Source organism: Arachis ipaensis, chromosome B6 (genome assembly GCF_059453495.1).
Source record: "Arachis ipaensis isolate K30076 ecotype BB chromosome B6, ASM5945349v1, whole genome shotgun sequence".
Classification (NCBI taxonomy): domain Eukaryota; kingdom Viridiplantae; phylum Streptophyta; class Magnoliopsida; order Fabales; family Fabaceae; genus Arachis; species Arachis ipaensis.
In genome coordinates this window covers 55455215-55465777 of record NC_142441.1, presented here as the reverse complement: position 1 = coordinate 55465777, position 10563 = coordinate 55455215, and the positions used below count along the sequence as shown (strand labels likewise).

Below are 10563 nucleotides of genomic sequence, written 5' to 3'. Positions count from 1 at the left end.
GGGATGTAAAGGCCTTCAACCTTTACTATCACATCCTCTACTTGTCCATAAGCCTATTTTCTGGAGTTGTCTGCCATCTCTAATGAGATTCTGGCAGCTTGCACCTCAAAGATTCCCAGTTTTTCTATTACAGAGAGTGGCATGAGGTTATCCCTGATCCAAGGTCACATAGAGCCTTCTCAAAGGTCATCGTGCCTATGGTATAAGGTATTAAGAACTTTCTAGGATCCTGTTTCTTCTGAGGCAATCTCAGTTGATCCAGATCACTTAGTTCATTGATGAGCAAGGGAGGTTCATCTTCCCAAGTCTCATTACCAAATAATTTGGCATTCAGCTTCATGATTGCACCAAGGTACTTGGCAACTTGCTCTGCAGTAACATCTTCATTCTTTTCAGAAGAAGAATACTCATCAGAGCTCATGAATTGCATAAGGAGGTTCAATGGAATCTATATGGTCTCTAGATGAGTCTCAGATTCCTTTAGTTCCTCAGAGGAAAACTCCTTGTTGATCACTGGACGTCCCAGGAGGTCTTCCTCCCTAGGATTCACGTCCTCTCCCTCCCTTGTAGGTTCGGCCATGATGGTTAATTCAATGACCTTGCACTCTCTTTTTGGATTCTCTTTTGTATTGCTTGGGAGAGTACTAGGAGGGGTTTCAGTGACCCTTTTACTCAGCTGGCCTACTTGTGCCTCCAAATTTCTAATAGAGGACCTCGTTTCATTCATGAAACTTAGAGTGGCCTTAGATAGATTAGAGACTATGTTTGCTAAGCTAGATGGATTCTGCTCAGAATTCTCTGTCTGTTGCTGAGTGGATGATGGAAAAGGCTTGCTATTGCTAAACCTGTTTCTTCCACCATTGTTAAAGCCTTATTGAGGCTTTTGTTGATCCTTCCATGAGAAATTTGGATGATTTCTCCATGAGGGATTATAGGCGTTTCCATAGGGTTTACCCATGTAATTCACCTCTGCTATTGCAGGGTTCTCAGGATCATAAGCTTCTTCTTCAGAAGATGCCTCTTTAGTACTGTTGGATGATTCCTTCAATCCATTCAGACTCTGAGAGATCATATTGACTTGCTGAGTCAATATTTTATTCTGAGCCAATATGGCATTCAGAGTATCAATTTCAAGAACTCCTTTCCTCATAGGCATCCCATTATTCACAGGATTCCTTTTAGAAGTGTACATGAACTGGTTATTTGCAACCATGTCAATGAGTTCTTGAGCTTCTGTAGGCGTTTTCTTTAGGTGAATGGATCCACCTGCAAAATGGTCCAGTGACATCTTTGATAACTCAGACAGACCATCATAGAATATATCCAGGATGGTCTATTCTGAAAGCATGTCAGAAGGACACTTTTTGGTCAGTTTCTTGTATCTCTCCCAAGCTTCATAGAGGGATTCACCTTCTTTCTATTTAAAGGTTTGAACATCCACTCTAAGCTTACTAAGCTTTTGAGGAGGAAAGAACTTGGCTAAGAAAGCTGTGACCAGCTTATCCCAAGAGTTCAGGCTATCTTTAGGTTGAGAGTCCAACCATACTCTAGCTCTGTCTCTTATAGCAAACGGGAAAAGCATAAGCCTGTAGACCTCGGGATCAATCCCATTGGTCTTAACAGTATCACAGATCTGCAGGAATTCAGTTAAGAACTGAAAAGGATCTTCAGATGGAAGTCCATGAAACTTGCAGTTCTGTTGCATCAGAGAAACTAATTGAGGTTTAAGCTCAAAGTTGTTTGCTCCAATGGCAGGGATTGAGATGCTTCTTCCATGTAAATTGGAATTAGGTGCAGTAAAGTCACCAAGCATCTTCCTTGCATTGTTATTATTTTCGGCCATGTCTCCTTCTTTTTCGAAATTTTCAATCAGATTTTCTCCAGAGAATTGTGCTTTAGCTTCCCTTAGCTTCCTCTTCAGAGTCCTTTCAGGTTCAGGATCAGCTTCAACAAGAATGCTCTTATCCTTGTTCCTGCTCATATGAAAAAGAAGAGAACATAAAAGAAAATATGGAATCGTCTATGTCACATTATAGAGATTCCTGTATGTGAGTATAAGAATAGAAGAATAGAAGAAGAAAAATTCGAACACCAAGAGGAAGAGAGGGTTTGAATTTTGAGATGAAGAGAAGTGTTAGTAAATAAATAAATAATTAGAAGGAGATGAGAGAGGGGGAATTTCGAAAATTAATTAAATTAAAAATAAAATTTAAAGTTAAATTTTGAAAATTAAAATTGAAATCAAATTAAATTAAAAATTAAAATAATTAGTTAATAAAAAAAAAAGAAATTTGAAAAAGAGGGAAGGGATTTTCGAAAATTAGAGAGAGAGAATTTGTTAGGTAGTTTTGAAAAGATATGATTGAAACAAAAAGATAGGATTGATTAAAAAAAATTTGAAAATCAATTTTAAAAAGGTAAGAAGTTAGAAAAGAAGTTAGAAAGGAAGTTAGAAAAGATTTTGAAATTGATTTTGAAAAAGATGTGATTGAAACTTAATTTGAAAAAGATTTGAAAAAGAAATTTAAAAAGATTTGATTTTGAAAATTAAAGTTGATTACTTGACTAACAAGAAACTAAAAGGATATGATTCTAGAGTTTAAAGATTGAACCTTTCTTACTAGGCAAATAACAAACTTAATATTTTTTTTAATCAATCACATTAAATGCTAATAAGATTTTCGAAAATTATGAAAAAGATTTTTGAAAATTTCAAAAATTATGAAAGAAAAATGAGAAAGATTTGATTTTTGAAAAAGATTTGATTTTTGAAAAAGATTTGAAAAAAAAGATAGAGTTTTTAAGATGAAAAATTGATTTGACTCATAAGAAACAACTGAATTTTAAAAAGTTTTGAAAAAGTCAATTCAAATTTTCAAAAATTTATGAGTGCAAAAAGGGAAAGATATTTTTTTATTTTTGAATTTTTAATAAAGAAAGAGAAAAACATCAAAAAGACTCAATGCATGAAAATTTTAGATCAAAACATGTGATGCATGCAAGAACACTATGAATGTCAAGATGAACACCAAGAACACTTTGAATGACAAGATGAACACCAAGAACTTATTTTTGAAACGTTTTCAAGAAAAGAAAACATGCAAGTCACCAAACTTAAAAATTTTTATTCTTTAGACATTAATGTTTCAAGAATGCATATGAAAAACAAGAAAAGACACAAAACAAGAAATTATGAAGATCAAACAAGAAGACTAGCCAAGAACAACTTGAAGATCATGAAGAATGCAATGCTTGAAATTTTCGAAAATAATTTTTTTAGAAAATTAAAAAGATGCAATTGATACCAAACTTAAAACTTGACTCTAGACTCAAACAAGAAACACAAAAATATTTTTGACTTTATGATTTTATAATTTTTTTTATTTTTCGAAAATTAATTGTGAAAACGAAAAAGAAGAAATTATAATTTTTTTATTTTTCGAAAATAAGAAATAAAAAACTTAAAATTAAAATAAAATTACCTAATCTAAGCAACAAGATGAACCGTCAGTTGTCCAAACTCGAACAATCCCCGGCAACGGCGCCAAAAACTTGGTGCGTAGAAATCGTGACGGTTCCATTCCTTGGTAACTGCGCTGAAAACTTTATACGCACGTTCATAATCTTAATTCTTTGTCACAACTTCGCACAACTGACCAGCAAGTGCACTGGGTCGTCCAAGTAATAAACCTTACGTGAGTAAGGGTCGATCCCACGGAGATTGTCGGCTTGAAGCAAGCTATGGTCAACTTGTAAATCTTAGTCAGGCGGATTCAAATGTATTAAGAGATTATAGTATACTAAAAGATAATTAAAATAGGATAGAGATACTTATGTAATTCATTGGTGAGAGCTTCAGATAAGCGTGTAGAGATGCTTTCGTCCCTCTGAACCTCTGCTTTCCTGCTGTCTTCATCCAACCATTCCTACTCCTTTCCATGGCAAGCTTTATGTAGGGCATCACCGTTGTCAATGGCTACATCCAGTCCTCTCTGTGGAAATGGTCCAATGCGCTGTCACTGCATGGCTAATCATCTGTCGGTTCTCGATCATACTGGAATAGGATTTACTATCCTTTTGCGTCTGTCACTACGCCCAGAACTCGCGAGTTTGAAGCTCGTCACAGCCATCCCTTCCCAGATCCTACTCGGAATACCACAGACAAGGTTTAGACTTTTTGGATCTCAAGAATGGCCATCCATGGGTTCTAACTTATACCACGAAGATTCTAATATCTCGGACTCGGTCCTCTGTATTAGATATCCAAGAGATATTCATTCTAGCTTGTTTGCATGTAGAACGGAAGTGTTTGTCAGGCACGCGTTCATAAGTGAGAATGATGATGAGCGTCACATAATCATCACATTCATCATGTTCTTGGGTGCGAATGGATATCTTAGAATAGGAATAAGCTTGAATTGAATAGAAAAACAGTAGTACTTTGTATTAATTCATGAGGAACAACAGAGCTCCACACCTTAACCTATGGTGTGTAGAAACTCTACCGTTTGAAAATACATAGGTGATAATGGTCCAGGCATGGCCGAATGGCCAGCCCCCATGAAAGTCTAAGATAGCATAAAACTGATCAAAGATCCCAAATACAATAGTAAAAAGTTCTATTTATACTAAACTAGTTACTAGGGTTTACAGAAATGAGTAAATGATGCAGAAATCTACTTCCGGGGTCCACTTGGTGTGTGCTTGGGCTGAGCATTGAGCTTTACACGTGTAGAGGCTTCTCTTGGAGTTGAACGCCAGTTTGTAACCTGTTTCTGGCGTTTGACTCCAGAATGCAGCATGGAACTGGCGTTCAACGCCAGTTTACGTCGTCTATCCTTAATCAAAGTATAGACTATTATATATTGCTGGAAATCCCGGGATGTCTACTTTCCAACGCAATTTAGAGTGCGCCATTTGGAGTTCCGTAGCTCCAGAAAATCCAATTTGAGTGCAGAGAGGTCAGAATCCAATAGCATCTGCAGTCCTTCTTCAACCTCTGAATCTGATTTTTGCTCAAGTCCCTCAATTTCAGCCAAAAAATACCTGAAATCACAGAAAAACACACAAACTCATAGTAAAGTCCAGAAATGTGAATTTTAATTAAAAACTAATAAAAATATACTAAAAACTAACTAAATTATACTGAAAACTATGTAAAAACAATGCCAAAAAGCATATAATTTTTCCGCTCATCAGTTACCAAAGTCAATAATCCAACACTTATAATGAAAAGAGAGAAAATAAAATGAAAACTAAACTAAAACTAACTAATTAACTAACCAACTAACTAATTAACTAACTAAAATAAATAGTTATCAATGGTGTTTGGAAGTGTTGGATGAGGGGTAGAAGGAGGGAAGAAGAAAGGAGAAGGAAAGAAATGGAAAGAGGAGAAGAAAAGAAGTGGATTGAAGGAAGGGCATCCGTGCGTACGCGCGCATGGCGCGCGCACTCGGATGGTGGTGCAATGGACGCGACGCGTACGCGTGCATGGCGCGTCCGCGTCGATGGCTTATTTCGAGAGTGACGCGTACGCGTCATGTGCGCGTCCGCGCGAGTTGGTTTATGCCAAAGGCACAATGCGCGCGCAACATAGGCACAACTCTCAGGTCAATGTATGGGAGGTGGAATTGTTCAATCCACACGTACGCGTACATGGCGCGTCCGCGTGGATAGGCGAAAATTCTTGATGCATGCGTACGCGTGCAGTGCGCGTAGGCGTGGATGGTGCTCTATTTTTCAAAAAATTTGCTATGTTTTTGCACCAATCCAAGCATTCTAAACCTCCAAACAGCTGCCAAAACACCATAAAACCTTATTTAAGATACTAAACTACCAAATAAAACTCAACAAACATAACAAAACATGAAATTAAGCTAATTACCAATATGTACAAAAGAGAAAATGAAAATAATTTACCATGGTGGGGTGTCTCCCACCTAGCACTTTTGTTTATTGTCCTTAAGTTGGACTTATGGGGAGCTCCTCTCAAGGTGGCTTGTGCTTGAATTCATCTTGGAACTCCCACCAATGCTTGGTTCTCCATTGTGCCCCAAGATTCCTCATGGATTGAGCCAAGTCTTGATGGAGTTCTTCACAAGCTTAGGGCTCCCAAAGTTGGTCCTCTTCTTGTAATCCGGGATCCCACACTTTGTTTTGACACCCATCTTCTAGTTGATCCTCATGAGTCCAATTGGGTGGCATGACCTTAGAATTCTCAATAAAGTGACCAAACATTCTCCTAGACCCAAGCAATCTAGCTCTATACCAACTCTTGCTATGAAGCTTTGAACATGTCACCATAATGAACCTTGATGTATAATTCCAACCACTAGCCATTTCCCTTTTACTCTTAAAGCCACAAATATGTCTAAGTTGACCATACGTCTCAAGCAAACCATATTCAAGGGGAATAATAAAGCTTAAGTATAAGGAATTTACCCACTTGAATAAAAGAATGGATGGTGGTGGCTTGGGGAGAGGTATCTCCGATGTGCTAGTAAGATTTACTCCCTTGTGGTCTTCCTTGTCAATCTCCACCTCTTCATAAACTTCTTCACTTTCAATCCTTTGTTCATCAATGTCATCTAACTCTTCTCCATCACTCAAATCATAAATGGGAGGAAGAGAAAAATCTACCTCCACATTGCTTTCTATTTCATTGGGAGAAGGCTCTTCAAACTCAAAGGATTCACCACCGAGAAGTTTGGATGCATGGTCTTCATCACCAAGGGAACTCAATTTTTGCTCCATTCCTTCCAAGTCTTCATTCAATAATTGTTTTGGAGGTTGTGCACTCTCCTCCTCAACATCAAATTCACTCTTCTTGGAGAGGTTCTCTTCAACTCTAGGTTCCCAAGGAGGTTCCGCATCTCCTAAGTCTTCAACCACTTCTTCCTCTTCTTCAATGATCATAGGCTCCTCCAATTGCTCTAATACAAAATAACATCCCTCATTTTTCACCGGAGTTTCCAATTTCTCCTTATGCTTTTCAATTGATTCTCCACATGTGACCATGGGAGTGCTTTGAGTGCTCAAATATTGGGAGACTAAAACGCTTACTACCTTGGTCAAGGTAGCCATAAATTATATTGTCTTCCTTTGCATTTCTCCTTGCCCTTGAAGTATAAGGCTAAGGGTTTCATCCTTTGAGGATTGGGGAGGATAAGATGGTTCATTATCTTGGAGAAAGGGTTCATGATAGGGAAGTAGTTCTTCTTGGTAAAGTGGTGGTGTATATTGAGGTGGTTCTTAGGTGTATTGATATTGGCTTGGTGGTTCCATGTATGGCTCATATGGTTCAAAAGGTGGTTGGTATGGTGGATATGGATCAAGGTCATATGGAGGTGTTTGGTGAAAAGAGGCTTGTGAGTGTAGTTGAGGGTTATGTTGAGGGTATGGCTCATAGGCATATGGTAGTGGTTCTTGAAAGTCACAATGAGATTCACCATAGCCATTGGATTGATATGAATCATAGAATGGCTCTTCTTCATAGTGCATTGGTGGAGGTTGTTGCCAAGAGGATTGATCATATGCATATGGCTCCTCCCACCTTTGATTGTCCCATCCTTGATACACACCCCCATTGTAGCTCCCATTTCCTACAACATAATTAGAACCAAACTCATAACCAAAGTGAGAATTCATGGTAGCAAGAGAAAATGAAAATAAAATCAAATAAGAAACAAAGAAAACCAAATCCTAAAACTAGCAAGAACTAACAAAAGCAAACATATTCACAATATTTACATATATACAATAACCAATAGCACAACACCATTGCAATTCCCCGGCAACGGCGTCATTTTGATGAGAGGACTTTTGTACGGTTTGGAATTCACAATAGATTCTCGTTGCAAATATAGTTTCTAAACCAATAATAATCCTTTCATACAAAAATTTTGTTTGTCACTAGTACAAACCCCTAAAATTATAAACCGAAGTATTAAACCTCGGGTTGTTCTCCCTAGGAATTACAATAAAGTGTTCTTGTTATTGGTTATGAGATGTATTTTGAGGTTTTGGGGATAATAGGCAAGAAATATAAATGGCAAAGAAATAAACTAACAACTAGCAAAGTTCTTGGCAAGATATGAGAACTAGAAGTCTTATCCTAGTTATCCTCCTCAATTGTTACCACAAATTGTTTATTGCTACCACTTAGTTAATCTCTACAATGGAGGAAAGTTAAGTGGATGAATTAACTTGATTCCACAAGTCCTAGCCAACTCCCAAGGGAAAGACTAGCTTTAGTGGTATCCAAATCAATTAGCAACTTCTAATTATCAATCAACAAAGGAATTAGATAACTCAAGCGTCACTAATTACTCTACCTAGGCCAAGAGGAATAAAAATCTATACTAAAGCTAAAAAAGGCATTTCATCAAACACATAGAAGGAAATAAAAGTAAACAACAAGAATTGCAAGAATTAAAGAGAGATCTAACTAGAATAGCAAGAGATTAACAATAGAAAACCAAAGAAAGCACAATTATCATGAATTACCTCAAATTGAATTGAAAGAAAAGAGAAGGAACAAGAGTAGATCTACAACAAAGCATAGAAACAACATAAAGGAAATTACAACAAAAGAATAGAAGAGTGATGATTGCAACAACAAAGAATTGAGAAGGAGAAGTAGATGAAAGCATGAATTAAACCCTAGATCTAAGAACTAGACCTAATCCTAATCCTAATCCTAGAGAGAAGACCTAATCCTAATCCTAATCCTAGAGAGAAGTAAGAGCTTCTCTCTCTAAAACTAAACTAAACTAATCCTAATGTGAATGAATGAGTGAAAGTGAGTGACCTTTCCCCTTCAATCCTTGGTCCTTATATGCATTTTGGCGCCAAAGTTGGTTAAAATTAGGCCCCACAGCTCTCAGAAATCATTGGGCACGTTTTCTAATTAAAAAATCACGTGCGCCCATCGGCGCGTACGCGTACAGTGCGCGTGCGCGCCCCTTGAAGTTTTCGTGATCCACGCGTGCGCGTACCGTGCGCGTGCGCATGGATGATGTTTCTCAAATCTTTGGCTTTTTCCATGTGTTCTTCATTTTGCATTCTTTTCTCTTCACTCCTTTGATCCATTCCTAGCCTTTTCAACCTGAAATCACTTAACAAACAAATCAAGGCATTTAATGGAATCAAAGGTGAATTAATTTTTTTAGCTAATTAAGGGCTAGAAAGCATGTTTTCACACTTAAGCACAATTCAGGAAACAATCATAAAACCATGCTATTTTATTGAATAAATGTGGGTAAAAGGTGATAAAAGCCCCCTAAAATCAATACAAGATAAACCCTAAATATGGGGTTTATCAGCCCTTCGGGCTCTTCTCTTCTTTTACCTCATTCCGCACTTTACAGTTTTACAGAACCCTAGTTTTCTCTTTGAGTCATGAGCAACTAAACCTCCACTGTTATGGTTAGGAGCTCTGTTTAGTCTATGGATTAATAATATTATTTTTCTATTTTAATTCATCTTTTGATTTCAATTTCAAGAATTATTTTCGTTCTTTATCTTATGAATCTAGGTGGAATGGAAGTATGACCCTTGTTCTAATTGAGTTCTTGTAAAACTTGGAAAAGCTCTTTGCTTGAACAATAACTTGAAAATAACTTCTATTAAATTTCTAATTATTTGGACTTAACGGGATACGTAACATATAATCCTCTTATATTTGGATAATTAGGATTTCTGTGGCATATAAACTAGAATTGAACTTAACCCTCTAATTGGAATCAAGTGACCAAGGAATTGGCGATTGATGAAGGTTAGAGGAGACTAAAAAGGTCTAAGGAATTTGGGTTTAGTCATATATAGTTTTCCATGAATTTAATCTTGCATGATTAAAATAGTTTGTAAGAAAAGCTAATCCGGAAAATAAATATCTCTGAAACCCTAACTGTTTTATTCATATATTTCACAACCTGTTTACTGCTTGCTTTCTGATATTTTGAATTTACCGTTAATGCTTTTGAACTCTCAAACACCATTTTCTGTTTTTCTATTGATGAGTCCATATTTTACAATATATTTTGGTTTGATTTGAATGGATTTCATCACATAAATCCATATTTATTCACCTAAATAGAATGCATTTGAGATTTCTTCTTGGAAGTGAAAACATGCTCTTTTGTGCTTAATTTAGTCAATTTTAAATCACTTTAATCCCATTTGGTACCTTGATGTATTTGCTAAGTGATTTCAGGTTTCCATGGCAAGCATGGGTTGAAGAAGTGAGAAAAAGAGCATACAAAAGGGAAGAAACCATGAAGAAATAGAGTTTCTCGGCACCCGTGCGTACGCAGAGATATGCGTGCGTACGCACAAGGAGGATATGATAGTAAATACTTGCATGTTGCGTGTTAGATTGAATAAGTTTGGTAAAACAACAAAGAATTTTCAAGAAATCTCTTTTTGGGCATTCCGTTGATTAGATTTGAAAATTATTTTTGAACTTGCTTGAAGTATCTTTTTATGGAACATAGAAAAGAGCTTGAACAAATACCAAGTGAGATTTGAGTTTAAATTGTGTGGTTGCATATTTTCAATCAC

At 36.7% G+C, this 10563-nt stretch overlaps 1 non-coding gene across 1 annotated transcript; it reads left to right on the top strand.

Moving 5' to 3' along the window:
* The first annotated feature begins 1342 nt into the window (after positions 1–1342).
* On the top strand, positions 1343–1450 carry LOC148555652 (small nucleolar RNA R71). The gene has a single exon (XR_015886979.1). It is a non-coding gene; the product is annotated as a small nucleolar RNA R71 (small nucleolar RNA).
* Positions 1451–10563: the final 9113 nt, after the last annotated feature.